Genomic DNA, 25,286 nt, shown 5'->3' with positions numbered 1-25,286 from the left:
TCTGAGAGGGAATGGCAGGCGGCCTTAGTTCCTTTCACAGGAGTTTGATCCCTTGGCCCATAAAGGAACCCAAGGAAAAGCTGGAGGCGGAAAAAAAAAAAAAAAAAAAAAAAAAAAAAAAAAAGAAGGCCACTCTCTGTCTAGCCTGGCTGAGGAGAAGGATTCCAGGCTGCAGAGTGGGCCAAAGTCACCCATCCGGGCACAGGCGAGGAGGAAGGCGGTTCATACAGATTTTGAAGTGGATACAAAATAAACCCCAGGCATCCCCAGAGTTTCTGTTGATAGCATCACTGGGTCTGACACCTCCTGGGAAGGGAAGGCCCTTAGGGACCAGTGACTGGGGAGGGAGCCCCCCCCCCCAGGCAGCCATGGGCAGGGGGGTGGTTGAGAGGGGAGGGGGGATGCGGGTCCTGGAGCCTTGGCAGCAACAGCTCAGATTCCCTGAGACCCCCAGACCGCCTGCTCCCCAGTGGCCGCGCCGGCGCTGCCAGCCCCGGGCAGGATTTCCTTCTGTCTGATGGGAGTGTGCCCCTAACAGGCTGCATATGCCTGCCAGCTGCTGCTCTCCTTCTGCCCCCGCAGCCAAGACAAGAAAAGCATTATTTCCTCTTGGCCTTCTAATCTCCGGGCCTCTCTAACTTCACAGGCCGGCTTTGGGCTCCGTTAACTCAGCGCTACTCTGGGGCGAGTTCCCCTTTGCTCAGAAAGGGCTCTTTTCTTCTCCCCCATCCCATCTGCCTTTGCCTTTGATGTGGCGTTCCCCCCCTAAGGGAGTATATAGGACTTTCAAGGGGGTGTTTGGTTCTTGGAGGCTTTATTTGCATCCGTCCTTATTCAGGAGAGCCTGTTCCCACTGAAGGATTGGGACGGCCCGGGAGGAGTCCTGGCGGTCCAAGAAAGAGAACGTTTTGAGCGTCTTCGTCTCTGGTCTCATATGTACCATCTCGTTTAATTAAAAAAAAACAAAAACAAAAAACAAACAAACAAACAAAAAACAAAAAACCAGGAGAAGAGCTATGTTTGAACCCCAATTCACAGATGTGGGATCTGGATGAACAGGAGGGAACCCAGCCAAGAAGAGGCTGAACCAACCCTAAATCCTCATCTGCCTGAATCCACGTTCTATGCCAGCCAGTGCTTTCCAGAAAGGGCTCTGGAACTGGAAGGCAGCCCTTTCACCCTCGCTTATCTCTGCTGTGTCACTCACTAGGATGACCCAGGTCATGTCCCCAGCCTGCCCTGGGCCTTAGTTCCCTTCTGTGTAGAGGAGGGGAGGGTAGCATCTCCTAGGCACTGCCTTCCGGACTGCCGGCCTCTGTCCCGCCTCCAAACAACCACAAGAACTGGGCCATCCCCAACTTTGAACCTGCCCGGGGACTGCAGGCCAAAACCCAGCTCTAGCCATATCCCATTACTAACCAAACACTTGTCTTTCTTCCTGACTGAAACTGAACGTGCCTGTTGCTTGGGGCTCTTGACCAAGAGAGCTCATTTTTAACCCTTTCACAGCAGCTGGGTTTTTTCCACAGCGCATGAAACACGAGGCACAGGTCAGTCAGACATTACTCAGCCTGGACCTCACCTGGGACCTTACCTTTCGAAAGCAGCACACGCCGTTGGCTTGGCCAGTCCCAATTTTTCACTCCTATCCCTTTTTCAAAATGTTACTTTGAAAGTGTGATTCCTATTTCACTGCCCTTTTTAAAGAACAAAGTGTGCCATTGTTTGGAGGGCAGGAAAGGAGAGGCTGGTCTGGAGGGGAGAGAGGGAGGCCACGGGAATTGGGGTCAGGGGTCACTCTTTGGCACAGGCATGCACTTTCCCCTGGGGTGGGGGGAGCTGGGGAAGTCCGGGGCCCCTGGGAAATGCCCACCCAATGAGGACGCCCCAAGTCTGCAAGGGACTCCCCATCTAACTGCTTCAAAGGGTCTTTCGAACATTAACTCCTTATTCCTCATGACTCTCCTCTCAGGACAAGACTGGAATAAGAGTTTTGTTCTCCTGCACTGATCTTTATTGGCTTCCAAGATTTTTAAAGCTCCATCTTCAGAGCCAAAAACAAAGAAAACCCAAAACAGAACAAAAGGCATCCTCAGGGGACAGTACCGTGGAGACAACCAGGATCCACATTCCAAAACTCTTGGGCTCACCCCAGCCTTGAGGATGTGAAAGTCATACTCAGGAAACACACAATACAGGCCTCCGGGCTCAGAGGCCTAATTGTTAGACTGTGTTTCCAGATGCAAGGTTCCTGCCTTCGGCGTGGGCTTTTCTATAACAAACCCACGTTAGGGTCATTCATCAGTGCATAAATATACACCTGGGAGGTGGGGGACAAGCCCCCATTTTTCTGGCTTTATAAATACGAAACTCCCATTTCTCCCATTGACATTTGCAAAAGAGTGATCGATTAGAGGGCTTTGCACCATGGAACAATTTCAAATAAACGAGTGTCGTCTGGTACATGCTATAGCTCTCCACACCCTGCAGAGGAAACAGGCCTTTCTTTCTAGACTTTTCTTTTTAGGTGGCCAACAGCAGAGACCTAAGTCCGACAGGGGTTCCAGCTTCAAGTTTTCTATTCAACGTGGTAGTTGGGGGGGGAGGGTATGCCAACTCTCAGTTCCATTTGCTACTTAGCAAATGGGGGACCTGAAAGTCCGAGACACAGAGCACAGAGGCCTCCATGAACTCCTGGGGGTCAAAGAAATGTAGGTGGCTGAGACTCACTGTTGGGTGACTTCCCAAGGTCTGTTCCTAGCCAAAGAGACCTAGGGCCACCTCTGTGGGACAAGTTGGTTGTGCAAATGGAAAGATTTGAGAGAAACACTAGCATTGTTGTCTGACCCAATCAATATATTGTCTGCATCTGATACCTGGAATGACATCATTGCAGACACCTTCCTTTGGATCAACCATTTACCTGTTTGTGACATGTGAGGGTGTGCGGAGGAGGTGGAGAGGAATTCAAAGCTGAAATAGGAAAACTGCAGCAGAGTCAATAAGGACTCAGAAAAGGCCCTGGGTTTAGATCTGAACAATAAGGGTCATCTTAAAGAAGGCAGCTCCAGGCAATGTGGGAGGAGGGTTCTAAGTCAAGAAATGGGAATAGTGTGTACGGAGCCTTCTTTGTTTTACAAGTTTGGGGTTGAAGGGAAGATGAAAAATCTCAAGTTATGGCTAGTAAAACAATAGAATGAAGGTTTTGGGGGGAACCTTCTAGGTTTCTGGGGCAGCTCACATGATATACTGTCAAGGTAGTAGGGAGCCTGGTTATTAGTTGGTTATTTATTCAGGTTCCTGGCTATTAGCTGGTGGGAGTGTTGAGCCAGTTGCTGGTACCAACTGAACCTTGCCTGGTCAGCTCTCCAGTGCCCTCCACCCTCTGAACTGCCATGATTGCTTGGGGGCTCTCCAGAACTTCTGTGACTGGCTACTCGACCTTGTCCCTACCTGTCCCAGGAGATGAGGACTGGAACCTTGAGAGCCTGGGACAGAAGGTGTGAGGAAGGACCACTGAGGGGGCCGCCACCACCCCCTGTGAGACTCACTTTCCATACCACGTAGCTGCCCAGCTCTTGCTGGACTTGTTCTCGAGCTTTGGAGAGAAGACCAACATGGTGAGGGGAGGGCTAAGTGGACCCAGTGACTGACCTGGGAGGAGAATCCAATTTCCCAGAAGGGGGCTCTCTTCTTGGAACCCCCAAGAGCTCCTGTGACAGTAAGATTGAGTGGGAGGTCTCAACAGCCTGTCAGACTGCAAGCGAGCTCTGTCCCTCCTGAGGCGGAGGGTGGGTGAGCGGGGCTGGGGGTATCAGGCTGCCATCGACACAGTAATTCCAAGCATGTGCCTACTTCTGTCAGCTCCTGAGAACTGGAAATGGCGTCAACAGAGCCAGGAGCAGGTAAGGATGGCCAGGATCCAGCACAGGGCAGAGCCACCCATGGGGACTTCTGATGCCCCAGCCCTGCCTGGCCTGTGTCACTATTGCATTTGCTCCGTGGATATGGAGACTGGTGCAGCCAGGGGGCTTTGCATCCATGGCAGAGAGAGAGGTATAGAGACCAGACCAAGGGTGAGAGACCTCATCTGACTAACAAGAGACCTTACTGTTAACTCGGTGACTTAGTTTCTCTGCTTATAACTCCTCCCTGTGCACCTCCCACTCCCTCCTCCCTACCCACCCCCTCCCACATCTTTCCCTCCTAACCCCCTCCTCATCCACACCTCTCATCCCTGTCCACCTTCTTTCCCCCCAGCCCACCCTCCCTTCCCCCTGCCCCCAGTCCTCTCTCCACCCACTCCCCCTCCTCCCACTCCCCCTCCTCCCACTCCCCCTCCTCCCACTCCCCTCCTCCCACTCCCCCTCCTCCTGTCTTCCTGGTCCCTCACCACCACACAGCTGTTTCAACCTAACTCAGGCCTCCAATGCGAACCAACCTTTGATTTGAGAAACACCGCTAATAACCACCATGGCCCCTTAAACAAATGTCATTATCCACAGACAACAGACACCAACACACATATGTAGAGATAAACACATGCATGTTCTGTCTCTCAATCATTTTAAACAAACGTTACCACAACACAGCTCAGCTATGTAGACTTTTTTTTTTTTAAATCAATATTGCCTCGAGCTAGCAAATAAGGAAGGAAATCACTGGGAAATGCATTATTCATGAGCTTGCCAGAGTGCTGATGACTGGCAGTGATAAAGGTCCCAGTGTGAGAGAGCGGCAGTCTGATAGCTTCCTATCAAGTCAATCTACCCAGCCCGCTTCCTGTTTTCGGGAGCAGGGATATCGGCTCTCATCCTTTTTCTCTTCTCCCTCATTTTAGAGAGTGGGTTCTGTGCACCTGTGGGAACTGAACTTGCCTTCTGCTCGGGTCAGGACATGTGGGGAGCAGGATGGAGCGGGTGGGGAGAGAACTGAATTCCCGCAGGGGGAGACCCGGTGGGAACGAGAGCTCTGTCCTCCGCAGTCCTTCAGCTCACACCTTCTTGTGAGCCAGAAAGAATCCTTCCCTGTTGTCAAGAATTCTAACTGGCAAAGGGAAATCATCATGGCTCAGTGACCAATACAGAGCCCTTGCCTGATGGAATTCTGGGAGAGTCTCTCAGAAGCCTCAGCACCGAGTGAGTTAGGGATGGCCTGGCCACCTCGTCCCTCAGCCTTCTCACAGAGGCAGGCTTCCAAGGGGAAGGGAGAAGGAGGAGAGAGGAAGGGCTGGTGGGGCAGGGAAGCCTGGGCCTCCCTCACAGATCCCACATTGGCCCATGGAATCACCTCGAGTGAGAGGTCCACTCCGCCTGGACTTCATGTCTCCCCACTCCATCAAGTGAGAAGTCAGGAAGCCTGCAGTGCCAGGAAGAGACTGGGATTCTTCGGAAGTGTTGCACGAGCTCAAGTGGGAGAGAGAGGGAAAACTGAAAAGGGAGGAAAAACTGTCATGTTCCAATTAAATTTCAAATGATTAACAACACAGACTCATGCATAACATATATGCACCTGAGAAATGTGTTATGGAAATGAACATAAAGTTCCAGAGAGCACTAGTTCACACACCGTCACACAGGCAGGGAGTGTGACTCCCAGAACAATAAGCGCTGAGCCCGTGTAAGACACAGAGATCCCCGGAAGAGGGTCCGATTTGTCACTTCTAGTCCTGCCGAAGCAGCTACCACCATTTTTGCTAAGCCTTTGGAGGAAAGTAAGAATCTGTTGTGTGGTACAGTTTCTTACAGGTCCCCCCACCCCACTCTCTGCCATGACTCCTAGCGGGCTGGGGGGCTGGGACTTGATAGATGTCAGGGTCCATGTCAGAAATCAATGGAAGCAGGTCCCCCAGAAGGGAGTGGGAGCAGGAACCAGGTTCAAGGTCTAGTCCCCCAGCTGCCCAGGCGGCAAGCAGAGGGAACTGGACCAGTGTCATCCTCTTTCAGTTCTGGTCAAATAGAGCTTCTGGGTGAGCAGGCCCGGTGAAGCAGCAGGAGGCCGGGCCTGAGGCAACAATTCTCAGCCATGATTCAGCTGAGGGTGAATCAGCACAAGCAGTGGAACCTCTGTTAGAAACCTCAACCCCCTCCGTGAAAAGTCTGAGTTACAGAGTCCTTTCTTTCTTAAACGTCGCTTTGATATTTTAGGTATGAAGAGGGCCTTGAATGAGGTTAACAAAAAGAGTGACAAGTAGAAATTTTGTGGTCCCACTTACCAAATAGAGACGAACAGAGCGGATTCACATGGTTGGCTGCCCACGTTCCTAAAACATGGGGACAACGGCTCTTTTAACTGAGCTATATTTCCACCTGCAATTCTATATATTCTACAATGGCAGTCACCTGAAGGAGAGACCCGGGGACTCCAAAGCACCCGGGACGACCATGGCACCCGTTGGGAAGTAGAAAGAATATCTGAAGAGCCCATAGCTTTCACAAAGCACACACACTGTACCTTTCACAAGATACATATCGTCAGCCTCTGGCCCAGCTATGGCGGCTGAGGGGCAGAGCCTGGCAGCAAGAAATACAGCAGTAACACATGATCCACTGACGGCCAAGGATGTACTATGGAAGCAGTTCCTCTGTCTGTTTTCTTTCCGGGTCATGAGTCTGGACCCGCTGAATGTGGGGACGGAGGTAACACACAACAACAAAAACAAAAATGCCCTCCTTCTTTAAGACTCCCAGGGTGTACCCCAGTGTTACAAAATAGCCTAGAATAATAGAACATAAGGACAGAACAGTTTTCCCCTCAGTATAGTCACTAACATACCAGGAATGACATGTCCAAGCTAGCCTGCTGAAGGATGAGAGGCCCTCAGTGCAGAACTGAGTCCCTCAGGTGCCCTAGATCAACCGACCTAGATCAACTGAAGGCCAGTCAACCACCAGACGTGTGTGTGAACAGCTGAAGCAACCAGTTGACTCCCACTGGACCCCAGAAGGGCGAGCAGTGCATACTTATTGTTGTATGCCTTTTAGGTTTTATGGTTGTCTGTCACGTACCATGTAGTGTTCCTGAAGCAACAGGTAGCTGGTAACATATAGTAAAAAGAATAGGGGCTTTGTAGTCTATTAGGCTTATGTTCCACTCCTACCTCTGCTCTTTTCCATCTATGCGACTCTGAGTTTGCTACACAACTTCTTCGCTTCAGCCTCCTCAACCATGGAGCAAGAGAACCTCAGAGTGTGATTATCAGGATTAAGAAAGACAGTATAGGAAAGTTCCTAAAATGTATGCGGCATGTGGTAGGTGTTGTGTAAACATTGCCTGGAGTCCTTTACCCGAATGCACTGAACCTCCATCTGAGGCTAAGCAGTCTGGTATCTTCATTTCTAGATCTGGACACTCTGGAGTCCGAGCTCACCAGGACTGCCTAGGCACAGGGGCCACCCTAATATACATATTGGTTAGTAGCACACTGCCACACTTGGTGACATAGCACAGACTTCTTTCCACTCTGCCAACGTCTGTATCAATGGTCTTCTACATCCCTTTCGAAGGTCACAGAGGAACCCATTCAGTGAGCACATCAGCATTTATTTTACCACAGGGGATTTTTCCATCATTTTTTCCTCACTGAATAAGAAGTAAATGTATATTAATACCAAGATAGATGAGGTGATAGAATTGTAAAATAGCATATAATGAACAAAAGAATAGCAAAGGGAAGACAAAGTCTTTAAAACTGACATTCAAAATAATGGCTCTGCATCATCAATGAACACTTCATGTCTCTGCAACAATTCTATTGAAGAAGCCCAGGTAATATATTCTAGAAGACTGTCTATCCTGAATGGTTAAAATAAAAGCTTCGCTGTCTACAGGAAAAAGCCACAGTTGTCTGAGAAATGTCACTTCTGAGGCGCACCAAAGCCAGACAACTCAAATTTGCCTGCAGATTCTTAAAGAGAGGGCAAAGAGGAAGCCCAGCCTTTCCAGATTTCAAGAACTCTGATTGGTGAGATCTGGTTGTTAAAAACATCAAAATCCCTGTCCCTCTAAGCCCATTTTTATTCCTGGTCCTCTCAGTCCTTAAGACAAACCGCAGCAGCTATATGGTTCCACAGGAAGGCGCCTGCCTCTCTTCAAAGGCCTCGGTGAGCTCTGGTCCCTTCCAAATGCCATTCCCCTGTCCTGTGAGCCTTCCAGTGGAAACAGTGGGTAAGTCTGCAAACAGCCGTGGCCAACTGGCCACCATTAGCAGATCCCTCGCTCCTGGAGGAAGCTATACTGGCCTTCAGCGGAAGTCCATTTCCAGTTATTACCACTAGACAAATGGCTTTTAAATTACATCCTAAAAGGCTAACAGGCCATTTGTCTTTTTAAGTAATGGCACAGAAATACCGTATTACTGCTGTTCTAGCCCTGCAAAGGGGGTCTGCCTTGCACCAGGAGTGCAGGTAGGTAGCTAGGAAAGAGGCCCAGGACACAGAAGCATTCAAGGTAGGACCGGATTTGATCCAAACAACGGGAGGCTTTTCTAGAGTCAGACGGCAGTGTGCACCCTGGCGAGACCTCGGAGGAGGCAAAGCTGAGGTGGCTTTTCCTGGAAGCTGTCCAGATAGACAGGAAGGACTGGAGCCGCACTTTGGGGATGAGAAAGGCAAGTGTTGGGACCCCTGGAGCAGAGGGAAATAAAGCTGGGCCCCAGCCGTGACCAGGCCTCCACCACTAGCCCAGTGCCTGGATTTAGCCTCACACATGCAACCTCGGGGGCCACGGACTTCTTAAAGAAGCGGCCAGGTGCCAAGACGGCCATGACAGAACCGCTCTGGCTGTAAGCTCTGCCTCTGTGCTTCCGGCCTGTCCCTCACCACACTCGGGAGATCTTAAAAACCAGGAAGCCCTACCTCCACGGGGCCAGGCGTTAACTCTGTGACATGTTATGAATAGGGAAACATTAAAGAAGGAATTCCAGCATTCCTCCCCCATGCTCTAAAGCCTTTGTTTACCTTATTAGTTGAGGCCTGTCAGTTCCCCCCGTGAGCTGACAGGTCTGGAGGGTGAAGGAAGCTGTCACCACATGGTTTCCACGCTGACAGTCTGTCTCGCCTCCGTTTCAGCACACAATCTGCCTCGAGGCACCAAGGCACGCTACATCTTTCAGACTGTGGCCTCCCCGGGGCATGGCGGGACCAGATCCCCCAGTCTGGAGCCCAGAGAGTCCCACAGAGGGGCCTCTGGGTCTGCTGAGAACAAAAAGGTTCCAGCTCTCAGGGATGAAGTTATCATCTCACACAGCCAGCCTCGCCCTGTCCCAGGGAGGAGGCACTGCTTCTGTGTGATTTCCTCCCTCCCGCTCTCACACAAGATCTCAAGTCCACTGTTTACAGTGCCCCGTGACTAACTTCATGTCCCTCAGACTGGAGCTACACACTCTTAGACACGCTCAGCATCCAATGAATAAGCATCACTCACGTTTAGGAGTGTTGATTTTACAGAGATAAAGAGTTTGAGGGGAAACCACAATTTCTGGATTGGAACAAGCACAGACACATTAAGAAATGAAAGGCAAAATTTGCATGCATTGTTTCAGATAACCCAGAAGTCCAAGATATTTAACTCTTGTGGAACGGAGCTGAGCCCTGAGGTTCTTTGGGTTTATGCTTCTACTCTGCTCTGATATTAGGGATGCTTTGGTGAAAAGTTCAAGAACAACGTAACTAGTGTAACTAACATGAAAGTTACAAAATAGTTCCCATTATCGAGTTTCCAATAAGACTAAGAAATATGTCCATGTCTCAAGTTCTTCATTTAAGCAATTATAATAAAATATTTATGTGGCAGGTTCTGTTCTAAGCATGCCATCCCTTAAATTTGGTTACCATCTAACAAAAAGAGAATCATTACTTCAGCGGCTCAAGGAGGTTAAGTAATGTGTCCAGGGTCAGGCAACTTCAAGGTCTGGAACTTCAGCGTGGTGGGACCAGGATTCAAACCCAGTTAATGCGACAACAGGCCCTTTTCTCGTAGCTATTCATCTACACCAACTACGGAATGAAAGGGTGGGATCAAGAGAACAAAGGAAAAGAAACCCTTTCTTGTGAAGACGAATCCAAGATGGCCACGTCCGCCTTAGTTTAGTCTCCTCCACTTTTTGGTAGGTGGGAATTTTGAGCTGGCTTCACTATTAGAAAGAACCAAGGTACACAAAATGGAATTCGGGAGGGATTCCTACAGTGGGCTCAGAGGACAGGAATCCCAGGGAGCTTTCTGGATCTGAAATCTACAGAAGCAATTTCTGTAGAACAGGAGTGACTTCTCAGTAGCTGCACCCACTGACCAAGAAAGCAAATGGAGGAGACAATAACCAACTGACAAACGTGGAATGTGAAAGGAGGCAGTATAGCTGGAGGGTGGACACAAGAAGAGTGCCTGCCTTCCCATGGGGTCCTCAGGGGCTCTGAGCAAAAGGGCTCTGAAGGAAGGGACACCTGGTACCAAAAGTTCATCTTCCTTCCCCATCTAAAACTATTTCTTGGCTGGAGATGCTCGCCCCAAATGCTGCCCTTTGGACCTGCTCTTACACAAAGCGTAGGAAAGGCAGGTTTGAGCCATTGAATCAAGGGAGGAAGCTGACAACCTTGCAAGAATCCAGTGGAAGAGAAGACAAAAGGTGCGGAGACTCAGTGAGAAGATGTGGGCAGCACAGGAGCGACACCTCCAAGCTCATGGGCCATCGTCTGCTATGGGTGGCAGCAAAGGCCATAGGCTAAATATCTCAGAACAGAAAGCTTTTCTTAGCATTGACCTGAAGCCTCCATTCATCCACCTGTCTCTGAATATCCCCCCACAGCCCCCCCCCCACCACCCATGGACAGTTACTGGGCTTCAGCTGCCCCGCAGCAGCTCAGGACTTGCCAAAGTATACCACTCAAGACTATGCTTCCCAAAAGACCTGCGAGGACAGGTCAAGGACGTGCAGGGGAGCTCTTCAAGATATTTAATTACTGGTATGACTTGGGCACCAACCAATCAGAGCAGGGTTTCTCACCCAAGATACCTTCATTTTGAGTCCCTTCTACTTATTAGTTTTAAATTGCAGGGTCATCACTCCGTACGGGGCAGCAGTTGCCCTTTAACTTCTTGGTGTGGATCTCCCCCACCGGTATACAGTCTCTCTCCCTGAATCCCTCCTCGCACCCCACATGCTTCTCTCAAGTCCTAGCCTCTTTCTAGAAATGGCCACCAAAGCATATGACCCACACACCACTCATTCTGACCTCTAAGTGGTCACCTAAGCTCTTCTCCCTGGGAAGTGCCCTCTCCTCCCTTCCTGGGCCACATCTCCTTGTGCTGAGCTTGGCCTGTGGGTTCCTGACTCCAATAATGCTTCCCTCTACCCCACACAGCATCTCTTCCAGCACACGTTAGTCTGGACTTGGCATGTGATGTTACGAAGCTCCACTCTTCTCTTGACACTGTCCTATGGTGTCCATTTGAGTGCTTCACCTATTAGTTCTGCCACCCCACCAGGGCTGGTTGCTCCTTGAGGGGCAGGGGGGCCAGGCTCCATGTCCATCATGTAATCCCATCATGTCCACGGGAGGACTAAACACTTTGCTGGAGTTCAACAGCCACCTAGGGAACCAAGTTCATGGGGGCCTGGATACAAGGTCTGGGCCTGACAGGGGCAGTCACCTCTATCTTAGGACCTCAGCTTCCTTATCTGTAAAAATGGGAGGTTGGACTGTGGTTCTCAATCCTAGCTTCATATTAGAGTTACATGGGAACTTAGAAAAAGGCTCAATAGCTAGGGCCTACCCCAGGGCTTCTGCTTGAACAGAGTTGGGTGGGATTGGACATCAGTTTTTGTTCCCTTTCTTAAAGCATTCCAGCTGATTCCGATGTGCAGCCAAGATGGAGAACCACTGGATTCGATCAACCAAATGGTCCCGTGCAACTCTATGGTTCCATGAACTGCAATGAATTCAATGTTATTCCAAGTGCGGTCACCTCTGAGAGAGGGTCAGGTTTAAAACTCCTGCTGACTCACAGCAGGGAGAGGCCACCAGGGGGGCTGTGGCAATAGCCACTGTCAGAGCTCAAAGCTGGTTATCTCCTGTCCCCATGGCAGGTCCTCCTCTGGGGCTGTTCTTAGGTGATACTTATGCCGAAGGACCCTTAGATGCTGAGTGAAAGGGTTAAGGCCTCCCCCAAATCCAACCCCCTTGACATATTACGTGCTCTTCAAAGTGTCAAGAAAAGTTCAGGATTGCTGTTGGCAGTTTGTGCCAAAGTTCTTGTCTGAACATATTGGATTATAAAATATGTGGCTATGACAAGCATATCTGACAGATCAGTTTGCCTCATGTTGAGATGATGTTTAGAAGAAAAGACATGTTTTTTCACTGTTGTGGTTTAGAGTTTTTTGGTTGTTTTGTGTGTTTCCTAAGTGTTTTCATTCTTTCCTCCTTCTGGAAATACGGTCCTGACTTTGAGTTGTGACATCGATTAAAAACTAAGCTAATGAAAAAGCAAAACCCACGGGAGCACATTAAATGCCACTTAGGAAAGTTGGTTCCGGCTCCTTTTCCGAGCCGCGTCTTGGACACCAAATCATCCTCAGTTACAGACCTTCACATTCTCTGGTATATAAAAGTCTTTTTGTAACTCCCCTTCATTGTAGGGCTGCATAAATGGGGCATATTCATATCCTTTCTCCCTCTCTTTCTCTCCCTCCCCCTCTCTCCCTTGCTTGTTGAAACAAGCATAGTAATTGCATTACCAGATTTCCAGGATTAACTTTGAGTTCAAGGAAAAGAGCTCAGTTTGAGCGTGTATCTGTAATTAGAGGTGGTAGAGTAATTAGCTGCACACAACTCGACTGTCTGCAAGGGGCCTAGAAGACAGGTCTATTTGTTCTGTTTCATCAAACAATTTAATCAAACAGTGAGTGCTTTGCTCACAGGCCTCACAGAACAAATATTTGCTGATTGATTGATTCATCAAACAACTGGTCAATTCAGTTAAACCAGCTTTGCTGTCCAGTAAGCCAAGGAAAGAAAAATAATTGACCTAAGTCTTTCACTTTTCAAATGGCTGCTTTGCTGCCTTACAGGAACAACGACAGCCGGGCACCCAGTGAAGGTGCTGAAACCTGCTTCTTTCTCTTCTTTTCACGTCTTTCCAAAATAAATGGCATTTAAAAATTAATAGGCTTCAAAAATAAAGCTCCGTCAGAAAACATACAAAAGACATGCATCACTTCGTCTATGCCAAGGCCCACTTCTCCCAGCAGCCTGTCTCCTTGGGGTCAAGGTGCCTCCCATCGCTGGGAGGACATGCTGCCAACATTTAGATGCAACAGGAACAACACAGGCCAGATGCTGGTGTCATCCCCATGGCCCAGAGAAACTCTGCTTTCTTTGTCACTCACTACCAGACTGTCCCGAAGGCCTAGAAACCCTGCTCTGCCCTGCTTGGCTCTACTCTGTGGGTAGAAATTCCCCGTGGGGAGTGAAGTGTTTCCACACACTTTATTTTCCATCCTGGAGCCACTGACCAGAGGAGATTCGTCTCTGTTGGGCCCAGAAGAAAGAAGTTTGCCCCACAGCAAGGCCAGGCTCCAGCTGTGCACAGAAATGCCTGCCTGGAGGCTCTGTGTGGAGGCTGAGGAAAGGCAGAGAGGCAGTTTTCCATGAAAAGCAATTTAAAGTGACATGACGTTAAAGGCCCGGAGTCCAAAAAAACGGCAAACAGCCCATCACCTGTGAGTGATCTCCTGAGCCGGGTCACATTTTTAAAAAATCCATCTCACAAATCGCCCAGTGTTTAACTTGAAGTCCATTTGTTAATTTGGTAAACACTGACATGATATTGACAAGACCCCTCTAATCCAGGCAGGAAGGAAGTATCCTGTGTCAGGCAGCTTCAGCACCCCCTCCCCCCAGTCCCTCCTCACCTGAGGGTCTGGAGGGGGTAGTGACAGTTCAGAGAGCAGGTGGAAAGCCAGTGGAGGCAGGGCTCCTTAACCCTTCATGTGCCAGGACACTGGCTTATGGGTTGAGGAGGATCTCTCAGAGCTCCCTGCTCTCTCAGCGGATAAAGCAGTTCACCATTCACAAGACACGTCTTATACTTCCTGACAAAATCTCCAGGCCTGTCCTATGAGGCGAGAAACAATCGTTAATTTTTTGGTGTCAACTTTACTGGGCCATGGTTCTCAGATATTGGGTCAAAGATTATTCTGGATGTTTCTGTGCAGGTGTCTTTTGGATGAGATTAACAATTACATCAGCAGACTTTGAGTAAACAGAGTACCCTCCATTACGCAGGTGGGCCTTGCCCAATCAGTGGAAAGACTTAATAGAGCAAACAGTGACCTCTTCTGAGCAAGAAGGAATTGTACCAGCAGAACTTCTTTGGGCTGCAACTCTTCCCTGGGTCTCCAGCCTGCAGGCCTACTCTCCAGATTTTGGATTTGAACCTGCACTAGCACATGAGCCAATTCCCTTATAACTAACAGAACTAACAGAACAGTTAGTTCTGTTTTTCTGAGGAACCCTGACTCATATATGGCAGTGTTATCAACCCCATTTTATGGATTAGGAAATAGCTTCAGTGAGAACAGGAACCAGAACTGGGCCACTGCCGTGTAAACTGGTGCCCCAGAGATAGTGTGTCAGGGCTGTGTCCTCACCTGATCTCTTCGCCAGTTAGAAATACGAAAACCCAAGGCTGGGAAAGAACCTCAGAGTCAGGGCTTTAGCCTCTGCCATCAGACAAGCATGTATCTTTATCATATCATTTCTGTTCTTGAAGATTTCTGGGTACATAATCCCACCCCCTTACCCATCTGTTCTTCCTTCATTGCTAATTAGAGCTACCTACTCTTGTAATTTAAACCCATTTCCCTTAGGGCTATCATATCATCCACATGGAGAAAATGCTGACTGTGAAGTTTAAAGCAGGAGCCCTCCGTGAACCAAAGGACAATTTAAAATAGCACATAGTGGGTGGGGCACCTGGGTGGCTCAGTCAGTTGAGTGTCCAATTCTTGGTTTCAGCTCAGGCCCTGATCTTGGCGTCGTGGGACTGAGCCCTGTGTGGGGGCTCTGCGCTCAGCAGAGTCTGCTTGTCCCTCTCCCTCTGCTCTTCCCTCCACTCTCTCTCACACACACTCTCTCAAATAGATAAAGAAATAGAGGAGAACATAGGTACTAACCTCTTTGACATCAGTCACAGCAACTTCTTTCAAGACATGTCTCCAAGGGCAAAGGAAACAAAAGTGAAAATGAACTTTTGGGACTTCATCAAGATCAAAAGTTTCTGCACAGCAAAGGAAACAGTCAACAAACCAAAGAGGCAAGCCACGGATATGGGAGAAGATATTCGCGAATGACACTACAGACAAAGGGCTGATATCCAAGACCTATAAAGAAGTCCTGAAACTCAACACACACAAAATAGATAATCACATCAAAAAAATGGGCAGAAGACATGACTTCTCCAAAGAAAACATACAATTGGCTAACAGACGCATGAAAACATGTTCATCATCATTAGCCATCAGGGAGATTCAAATCAAAACCACGTTGAGATAACTTACCACCAGTCAGAATGGCCAAAATTAACAAGACAGTAAACAAGTGTTGGAGAGGATGTGGAGAAAGGGGAACCCTCTTACACTGTTGGTGGGAATGCAAACTGGAGCAACCACTTTGGGAAACAGTATGAAGATTCTTTAAGAAACTAAAAATAGAGCTTCCTTATGACCCTGCAATTGCACTACTGGGTATTTACCCCAAAGATACAGATGGAATGAAAAGAAGGGCCATCTGTACCTCAATGTTCATAGCAGTAATGGCCACAGTCGCCAATCTGTGGAAAGAACCAAGACGGCCTTTAACAGACGAATGGATAAAGAAGATATGGTCCATATATACAATGGAATATTATGCCTCCATCAGAAAGGATGAACACCTAACTTTTGTATCAACATGGACCAGACTGGAAGAGCTTATGCTGAGTGAAATAAGTCAAGCAGAGAGAGTCAATTATCATATGGTTTCACTTACTTGTGGAGCATAAGAAATAACACGGAGGACATTGGGAGATGGAGAGAAGTGAGTTGGGGAAAATCAGAGGGGGAGACAAACCAGAGAGACTGTGGACTCTGAGAAACAAACTGAGGGTTTGGGAAGGGAAGGTAGTGGGAGGTTGGGTGAGCCTGGTGGTGGGTATTAAGGAGGGCACATACTGCATGGAGCACTGGGTGTGGTGCATAAACAATGAAAAAAATAAAATTAAATTTTTAAAAAAGAAAAAATAGGTAAATAAAATCTTCAAGAAAATAAAATAGTACATAGTTCAATGCTCAGAACACAGAAGATGCACAGAATAAACAAATCAAACAGCTGTGTTCATGGTATCCTATAAATGGGGCCTGGGCTTTGTAAACTATAGAGCACTGTGCAAATGTAAGTGACCATCCCCATGCCCAGGGCAGTGTGTGGGCCATGGTGTTGGAGAGGCCACTTGATTTCTCAGGTATAAAAGGCAGATCATGAAAACTTCAGGTCCAAGGTTGAGACCGTTCCGTGCTAAAAATTAGTTGAAGTGAGATGATATGGATCAAATACCCTGAACTTAACTACATAAATTCCAGAACCCTGACTCAAATCACTTCACCCTCCAAACCCTATTTCTTTATAGTCAATGAAATAGGCTCCCTTTCTTTTATTAATGGGAAATGTTCTGGTTGCTAGAGCCAGAAAGCAGCTCACACTAACTTAAATACACAAGGGCAGGTGCGAGGAACCTGAAGGCAAGAGCAGCGAGCCTAAGACAAGGACTGGGATCAGGAAAGGGAAAGTCATCCATAGCCTGGGCCACAGTCGTTCTTCCTCTACCAATGACTCCATTCTTGTCTCTCAGCTAACTCAGTTCATACAGTGGGGGAAAAAGCCTCCTTGTTGGTCCTAAATTTGTATTTCTTCTTTGTCCAAAAGTCTTGCCATGAAGGCCATTTCTTAATCTTCATTCCAGATTTTGGGTAAAGAATTGTAACTGTCTAGGTTTGAGCCATAGTCCTACCCACTATCCAATTAGCTGTGGCAGGGGGCCAGGGTCAGTCAGTGCGTGTCGCATGGCTGGCAGAGGATTTATGGTTCTGGACTCTGGTGACCCGTGGCTTTAGGAAAGTCACCCCCAAAACTGTCAACCACACAGTGTTCCTCCAACCACCTCAGCATCTAAATCACCTGGAAAGCTTGGAAAAAACATAGACTTCCCTACACCATAAGCTTATGTTAGCTTGGAGACCTTGGACCAGTAGTGTCCTGCTGCCAACAGCCTTGTCTGCTTTCACTAGAATGTTCCAGGAACAGGAAAGGACAATTAGTATATTCTGCAATAGGGTCTGCCCCCCTTCTATCACTACTTCCTCCCACCCCACGCAAGCAGTTCTGTGTAACTGTTTAAGGACCCTTTTTGGGAAATCACCCAAAACATTGTCAAGCAATACAGAGTAAGACACAAGGAATAACAATCTGTTATTCTGTTACAAAGCTTGTATCAGCCTTTTACTATGTATCAAATGCTTCCCCCCTTACTAAGTGCTTCCTGCCAGCGGGTCACCGGGCTAGGCTGTTTAATAAATATGACCTTCTGTCCTCACGACAATCCCATAAGGTACATGCTTTTTCTTCTCATTTGACAGATGAAGGAAGTGAAGCTCAGAGAGGTCAAGTGACATGCTCAGGGTCACTTAGCTAGCTGGTGACAGAACCACTTACTCATATGTCTGTCTCCCTCAGTTTCACTGCTAGCTGCATGAGGTCACGGAGGCCATGTACCTGCTCTCACCCTTCCCAGTATCCCCAGCACCCAACATAATGCCTGACACAGGGTGGCTGCTACATATTGTTTGGGAGGAAATGTAAAATAAATAAATGGCACCATGACTGTCTTTGATGAGGCCATTCCACGTATCCCTACCCAAGCCTCCCAACTAGACATTGTGCCTCAGCAGTCCCTGATGGCTTACAGGTAGCCTCAGCTACTGGGACAGCCAGGAATCTGGGACCGGAAGCTTCCCCTGGCTGGAAGTAGACTGTCCTTTTTGCTTAGGATGGCCAATACTTATTCTGTTCTACATGTGGTATGATTTGGGAAAATGTGCAACACAGTCTCACTTCAAGGGTGAAGATTTGTACTGCTCCTCAAAAACTTGAAAGGGACATACCCAACCCTTTCTAGTTATCCTGAGATATTTAGAGACATGTTCTGCATCTTCTGTCTGCGGGGGGGGGGGGGGTAGGGAAGGTGGGGGGGTAATCACTGGATGACAGCCCTCATGGGCCAGTCTCCTCCTCCCTTCCAGTAAGAGCACCCAGTGCTTTCTTCCCTGCTGGTGCATATCTCAGCTTAGATCCTCTTGGTGGGGGATGGGGCGGGGGAGGTGCTGACTGAAGGAAAGCCCCAGAGTGACAGTATCCTGCGTTCCTCACGTTCCTCACGCGAAACCCAGAGCCCCGAGCCTGATGCCTGGACTCTGAAACGCCTTTCCTGCCAGGGGATTATGTTCATTTGCACAGGGTCTGAGACAGAAATTCCAAAGAGATGATACTGGAAACCAAGGGCCTCTATCATAATACTATAGACAGGAAGGCTCCCGTGGCAGCCAGTAGCAAACATATTGAAGAAAGAAGGGACCCAACCCGGGTCATTTCAGATAACAAATAGAAACACTTAAACCTTGCTGGGTTTGTTAGAGACCATTGTCTCTGGTTAGCTGTTACATTTCTGCATTTATATGAAATCAAAGATCTCCCCAGATCATGTGCCCATCACAACTCAGGAGGCTGCAAAAATCAAGCGTTCCCTTTACTGGATCGCTAGTGAGCAGGAGGTTGAAGTCAGGCAAGGGCTTTCACAAAGCACAGTGGAAGGCACCTCCTTGCGTCCAGAGGCCCTGGGTTGGAGGCCTGGCTCAGCCGCTCACCGACTGAGTGACCATGGGAGAGGTGGAACCCACATTTGACCATTTTAACTGCAGTCTGTCCAAGCACCTACAGCATCCACCTTCCCCAAACCCCAATTCCAGTTCTCAGACTCCTATGCCTACCACTTCTTCAGTCAGTGAGCAAATGGGCTAAGCAGCCATCACACCTTTGAATAGTGTGGGTTCAACTGAAGACAGAAGTTCTATGAACATCTATGCCATCTATGAAATGAGCATGATAAAAACCCTGCTTGGGTTCTGAACTCATGTTGGTTCATAGTCTTGCCTGGGATTACCAGCTGTATATATTCAGCTACCTAACCTTTCTTGGCCTCAGTTTCCTCCTCCTAAAAATGGGGGTTAGCCTATGGAGAGAGTAATGAGACTGATGTTGGAATCTGTTAATTCTTGTTCTTTGTTCACTTTCCTTTTGGGACACACATTTTATTGATCTGTAAGAGCTCTTTGTATATTATAAACTTGAACCCTTCCTCATCAATGCCACATTTTTTCTTAGTCATTTGCTTGTGGCATGTAAAGGACTTAGCACAGTGACTATGATGTTGGCAGCAATTTTATTATTGAGAAGTGGCTTCTCAGTGTAATGTTCTAGAACACCATGAGCTATCATTATTTTGTTATTACCAACAGGGACAAGGCTAGATCCAAAGAAGAGAAGCTCCACCTTCCTGAAGAACTGAAACTGATTCCAGCAGGCTAGAGGGAGAGGGTAGTATGTCTAGAGCTGTGCTCAAGACCCAAAGTCTCAGGTGAGAAAGATAAATGGTGAGAGGAACCAAGAAGATCTTAAAAATGAAGAGCTCTCCTTGAATGAGATCGTTTCTCATTCCCACCCACAGCACACACACACACTACACACATGCACATACCCAAACACATATGTATGCACACATCACATGCATCTCATAGACACATGACACACAGCTCATCATATGTGCACGTACACCACCCCCCCACACACACACACGACTCTCACCTGGAGAGTCCACACTGGCTGGAATAGAAATCAGTCTGAAAAGGGCTGGGTGCTTTTGTGTGAACAAGGGTCCCACAGTGGCTTATCAAGGTGAGCCTCTGAGAACAAAAGGTAACATAAGTGCCCCCTTGAAGACATAGGACACGACATACTTTCACATCCACTCCAGGTGCCCCTTGGAGCAGCCTGTGGAGATGTTCCGGATGGGTATTTGCAGCCCCTTTCACAGAAGGAATCGAGGCTCAGAAGTTCCATGGCTTAGTAAAAGACACTTAGCAAAGGACAGAACTGGAATGAGGATCTGGGTCTCTTGATTCCTATTCATTCAACAAACATCTATTGAGACCCTACCCTGGGCCTGGCTCCAAGCTGTTGGTTAGTTCTAATACCTGGTTGCAGAAGCTTTCAGCGTTCCTCAAGCCTTTCGTGTTGACCTAATGCACCCTGAGGATCCCAGAATCAGAGTCTCGGGCTGCAGGGATCCTTGGGAAGGGTCCTGGCCAGAGTGGCACATGTCTGTGTTTTGCAAATGTACCTATGTCCTTGTGCCCAAGAAAACAGAACACTGTTGTATGAGCAACTCTTTGCTGAGAAGTTGGTCCTTGGCAATTTTAATAAAGACTGAGCTCGGGGACCACACAGAATCCTCCAGTTTATTTGATAGCAAAAAGGTTTGTGAATCTAGAAAGCACTTTTGGTTTCACTGCCCCACTTGAAAATCTTTTCACGTTTTGGGTCCTGCTAACTTGGCAAGACGGCCACGGCTTGGGTTAGGCCTAGTGGGGAGGGTGACCCAGTTCTCTGGCATGCCAAAGCAGCCAAAGCAGCGTCCCATGGCTCCATCTCACTGCCTACTTCCAGTCACCCTCCTGCCACTGGAATGGCTCAGTGACGAACGGTGATGAGGCCACAGAGGCCTGAAGTGTGCCCAGGAACCACTACAGCACAGAGCTCACAGCCCTCACAGCCTTCCCCTCCTCCTCAGCATCCTCTCCCTCTAGAACCACCCCCTTTCCCCGAAGTCTGATGAGCCTCAGCCAGAGCCATGGTAACTGAGCTCAGACACTGGATCGGATGTCTGGAGGGCCCCCGCCGTAAACTGCAGGTCACATAATTCAACTTGATCCTTTGCTCCATCCTCTACTTTATGTGCTTCGGGGGACATGGAGGCTGATGGGCAGAGAGATAAGTCCCTGCGATGGGCTGGGAGACGAGGGATTGCCCTAAAATGGAAAAGTTACTTCAAATCCAAGGAGGAGTGACTGGCTCAAGACCTTGCAGAGGGGAGAGATGGGGTGCCACCCTGGGAGCCCATCACGAGTCCCCATCAGAAAAGTTCAGCCTTTCTCTCTGCTGGCATGCCAGGCAACCTCAGAACTGTGTCAGGAGCTTTGGGACATCCCCCTTCCTCCCCCCAACAATTTTCCCATCTGTAACATGGGGAAAGTTTTCTGCCGAGAAAATATGATAAAATCCCAGTATGCATTAGTCCTTGGGAGGAAGAATCTTTGAAATGCACAAGAAGTGTATCTTCTGGGAGGCTAGAGCACCTTCAGAGAGAGGCTCAGCCGTTGGCTCTTTCTGTTTGCACAGGGAGGTCGCAGAGAGGCTCCTGATCTGGCCTAGCACTGCTGGACCCCAGGAAAGCAGGAACAAAGGGGCAGAGAGGCCAGGCCCTTCTGCCTCCCCTGCCCACACCCTCACAGCTTGGGAACCAGTCAGAGGCCCATCCTTCCAGAGGAGACCAGGAGCTTTGTGCCGCTATATGCCCTGGGGTGCCATTTGCCTGTCACACTCAAGTCTGGGCTTTTCATTTGAGCAAATCCCTCCCTCCCAGTGGTCATGGCCAGACTGGGCCGAACGGTGGGGCTGCTCTGTACCAGCATTTAGACACATTGCTAAATATTCCCAGCTGCCCAGAGGCCCCGACACTGAATTAGGTGAGACTCGGCAAAGGTTTCACCGTGCAGGTGAAGACAGCCAAAGAGCATTCCCTCGACTTTTTTCTGGTATCCACCATTTGATGAAAGACCTGTGGTTAAACCTTTATCTTCCATAAACGTTTAAAATGTGGTTACCTTGATTTCCATGTTCAATTTTCATTTTTTTTTAAAGGGGTTCCTTGTAGTAAAACATCTGATACTATGGATGTTCTGCAGAAAACAGATGTTTCTCCATGTAATAGACAGCGGCGGGCCTCTGCGTGCCCACCAGGCCTCATGCTCACACTCAGACACATGCACACGCATGTGTGTCTCATGAAAGGCTGGGCCAGGGCTGGGTCCCACTGAGGACACAAGGCCACAAGCCACAGGTCCCAGCAGCCATGGGGTCTTTGAGCCAAGAGACTAGGGAAGGAACCAAACCTGAACCATCACCAAGGGGGGGTTTCATGGTTTCTGGTTCTTCCGGGAGCATTTCCCTCCACAGTTCATTGTTCTCCCTCTCAAGGTCCTCCACACAGGCTCCCACCGAGCACCCTGGTGCTTTCCGCCTCCCCAGAGGAGAGGGGCACAATCTTTTCAAGGGCACTTGGAAGTAAGTGGGGACTCTGCGCAGTCGGCCTTTGGCAGAGTTGCCAACTAGGCTTTTCCCCATCTTTCTCCTCTTCTTTCCATATCCTAGTCTGAGCCTGCAGGAGGCCCACAGAGGCCCCAGACTCTTAGGGAAGAGCCACAGTTTTTGCTTCTTTCACCCCAAGCAAACTCCTCCCCTTGCTGGCTTGAGCCCTCAGGCATTGAGACAGCCTGGCTCACTCATTTCCCCAGGAATCGTGTTCCCTATCACCTCCTGAGACTCCCCTGGAACTAGCGGAGACACCAGAGGCTTGCTTCCTTTCCAGGGATCTCTGTGCTTTCGTTGAGACTCTGAACATTTAAGAGTTCTCAAGACCCAGAGGAATGGACTCCTTACTGTTGAATGTCTTAGGTGCTAAGAAAGCTGTTTCTGGGCAGCAGGGAACTCAGCCATGCTGGAGGGCTCCCCCTACCCCCGGGCAGTGTCTAAAGACTAGAATTTGCTGGGCATCAGGATGCCTGGCTTCCCTCAAAAGATGCCTCTCTGTCTCCTGACCCTAGAGCATCACTTCCCCTCTCTGTGCCCCAGGATCCCTGGGGGATGGTGGACTGTCCTCTCATTAAGCTCCTGTAGTTCCCATGAGTTGAAACTCTGAGCCAATGATTCTGTAAAACTATTACCCCAGAATTATCTTTACTTGTGTCCACTCCACCTCCTTCCAAATAAAGCTTGTGTAAAACATATGTAGAAATGCACGTGAGATACAAATGATATTGTAGCAAATGACTGGAAAATGAGGGGAGAAAAAGAAGACGAATCCTAGATGCTACAGAAAATCTTTGTGAAAGGGAACTGTCACTTCGCCTCTGTGTTTCCCAGATCCCAAAGCCAAGAGGATGATACCATTAGTTGCAAGACTGACAAGGTCACCAAGGTAAAAAGCAAACCATTCGTCAGAAGAATCATAGATGTTCCTGGAAGGGAGACTGCAAAGCAATTCTTGCCTGGGTTCTCCCAGGGAATCCCAAGGTATGTAGTAAACCAGAGGCTTTCATTCTGAATGACTGGGTCATTCTTTTTTTTAAACTAAAACTTAAGTCTTTTTCAAATAAAGAAATGAAACAGACAAAAAGATTTCCCTGGTTGAAGGGGAGTTCAGGGACAAGGGCTCTGTGTGGTACACAGGACGTCAAAGTAACCCATAACCTCACTCCCCAAATAGCTCTGTCAGAGGGACTGGGCACCGCGTAAGTCACTATTTCCAAACCTTGCAGATATACAAGTCCTCTGGAGGGCTTGTTAAGCACGTAAAATGGAAGGTCCTATAGCAAACCAATGACATCACAACCTCAGGGCAGGTGGGGGACAGGGTATGCTCTCCGGCCTCAGGTAATTTTAAGTCTAGGCAAGCTTTGGAAACACGGCCATAAACCAACACCACAACCATCTGGCGGAACTCGACAGTAAAAACCCATTAAAATGGCCAACCCCATCTCTGGGCACGTGGCATTTGTTTTAACCTGGGACCCCAAAAGAGAGGTCCGCTGGAAGAAAGTCAGTGTCGAGTAAGCTGTCAGCGCCCGGGGGAGCCGGGAGGGGGATGGAGAACTTCGCTGCCCTCTCTGTAGCAGCATCAGCCCTGCAGGCACACCAGCTGCCTCTTCCCACCCTACCCTCCCTGCTCCCGAGGTGAAGCAGCTCTCCTCCAGAGACACACACAAAAAAGCAGTGACAGTGCCAGGCAGGGCGGGCCACGAGGCTGTTCCCCCGTGAGACAGATGTTGGGGAAGCATGAACCTCAGGTGACCTGACGGGCCAGGGCCGTGTGCTTCATCTCCCTGGTCCCGCCCACCCTCCACATCTAAGCCAGGTCAGGCTCCCCGAAACCCTGCAGTCATCAGGTCACCTTCAGTTTGAAAAGTCCTTTCAGGACTTCCCACCAGTCATGACTTTGACTGGTGGAATCACACGACAGCTGTAAAGGCTTTGTGCTCTGGAGCCATATCAGGCTTCAAAGCCTGGTGTTCTCACTTATGACCCAAGTGCCCAGAGCAAGTCCACGAGGCAGAATATGCTAGATTGCACTGCGATAACAAACAGCCCCCAAATTTCAGTAGATTGAAACAACAGATGCTTATTCCATATTCGAGCAAAGCTGGTTACAGGTCCAGGCACCTCCCAAGGCAGTTGTCCCCCACATGGGAGCTCAACAGATCCAGGCTTTTTAAACCAGGGGCCACCCCATCTACCACAAGCTTCCTCAAACAGAACAGGGCTCTGCAGAGCCTGTACAGACTCTTCATTGCTGTGGCCCAGAAATGACACACAGCACTTCCATGCACCAAGCACTGGCCAACACTCGTAACACGGACGGGCCTCCAGTAAGAGAGTAGGGAAGGAAAATCAACCAGGTGCCAGCAGGAAACAGCCAGCTGGGTGGGAGGACTGAACATGGGTGGGGGTAATGCTGAATAGGGTGCTGGTGATGGTGGTGGGGAGCAATCCACGTAAATCTTTAGCACAGTTTCTGGCATCCAGCAAAGTGTTATTCAAGGTTGAATGTTGTAATCATTATTATCATGACCCTCCAAAGGCTGGCCTGCACCTGATCGCTTGACTTCTCTTACATTCTGGTTCTGACCAGTTTTCTTAGAAGCCAGAACCCTTTTACTAGTTTGCAACATCTTGTAGCCTCCAGGTTCAGGTTTTTATAGCTTCTCATCATGCAATTTGCATCAGTCATTGTAAGAACTCTAGATGCTTCAATGGCAGGAGGCCAAGGATGACTTATTTTCTGGTGTATGATCACACACACAACAC

General features: G+C 48.8%; 1 pseudogene; it reads left to right on the top strand.

The window, feature by feature from the left end:
- LOC101676699 overlaps window positions 1-25,286 on the top strand; it is a 79,952-nt pseudogene that overhangs the window by 10,749 nt on the left and 43,917 nt on the right.

Source organism: Mustela putorius, unplaced genomic scaffold, assembly GCF_011764305.1.
Source record: "Mustela putorius furo isolate JIRA1106 unplaced genomic scaffold, ASM1176430v1.1 tig00000224_pilon_pilon_pilon, whole genome shotgun sequence".
Classification (NCBI taxonomy): domain Eukaryota; kingdom Metazoa; phylum Chordata; class Mammalia; order Carnivora; family Mustelidae; genus Mustela; species Mustela putorius.
Note: the sequence above shows the minus strand (reverse complement) of the source record. Positions and strands in the feature narration are given on the sequence as shown.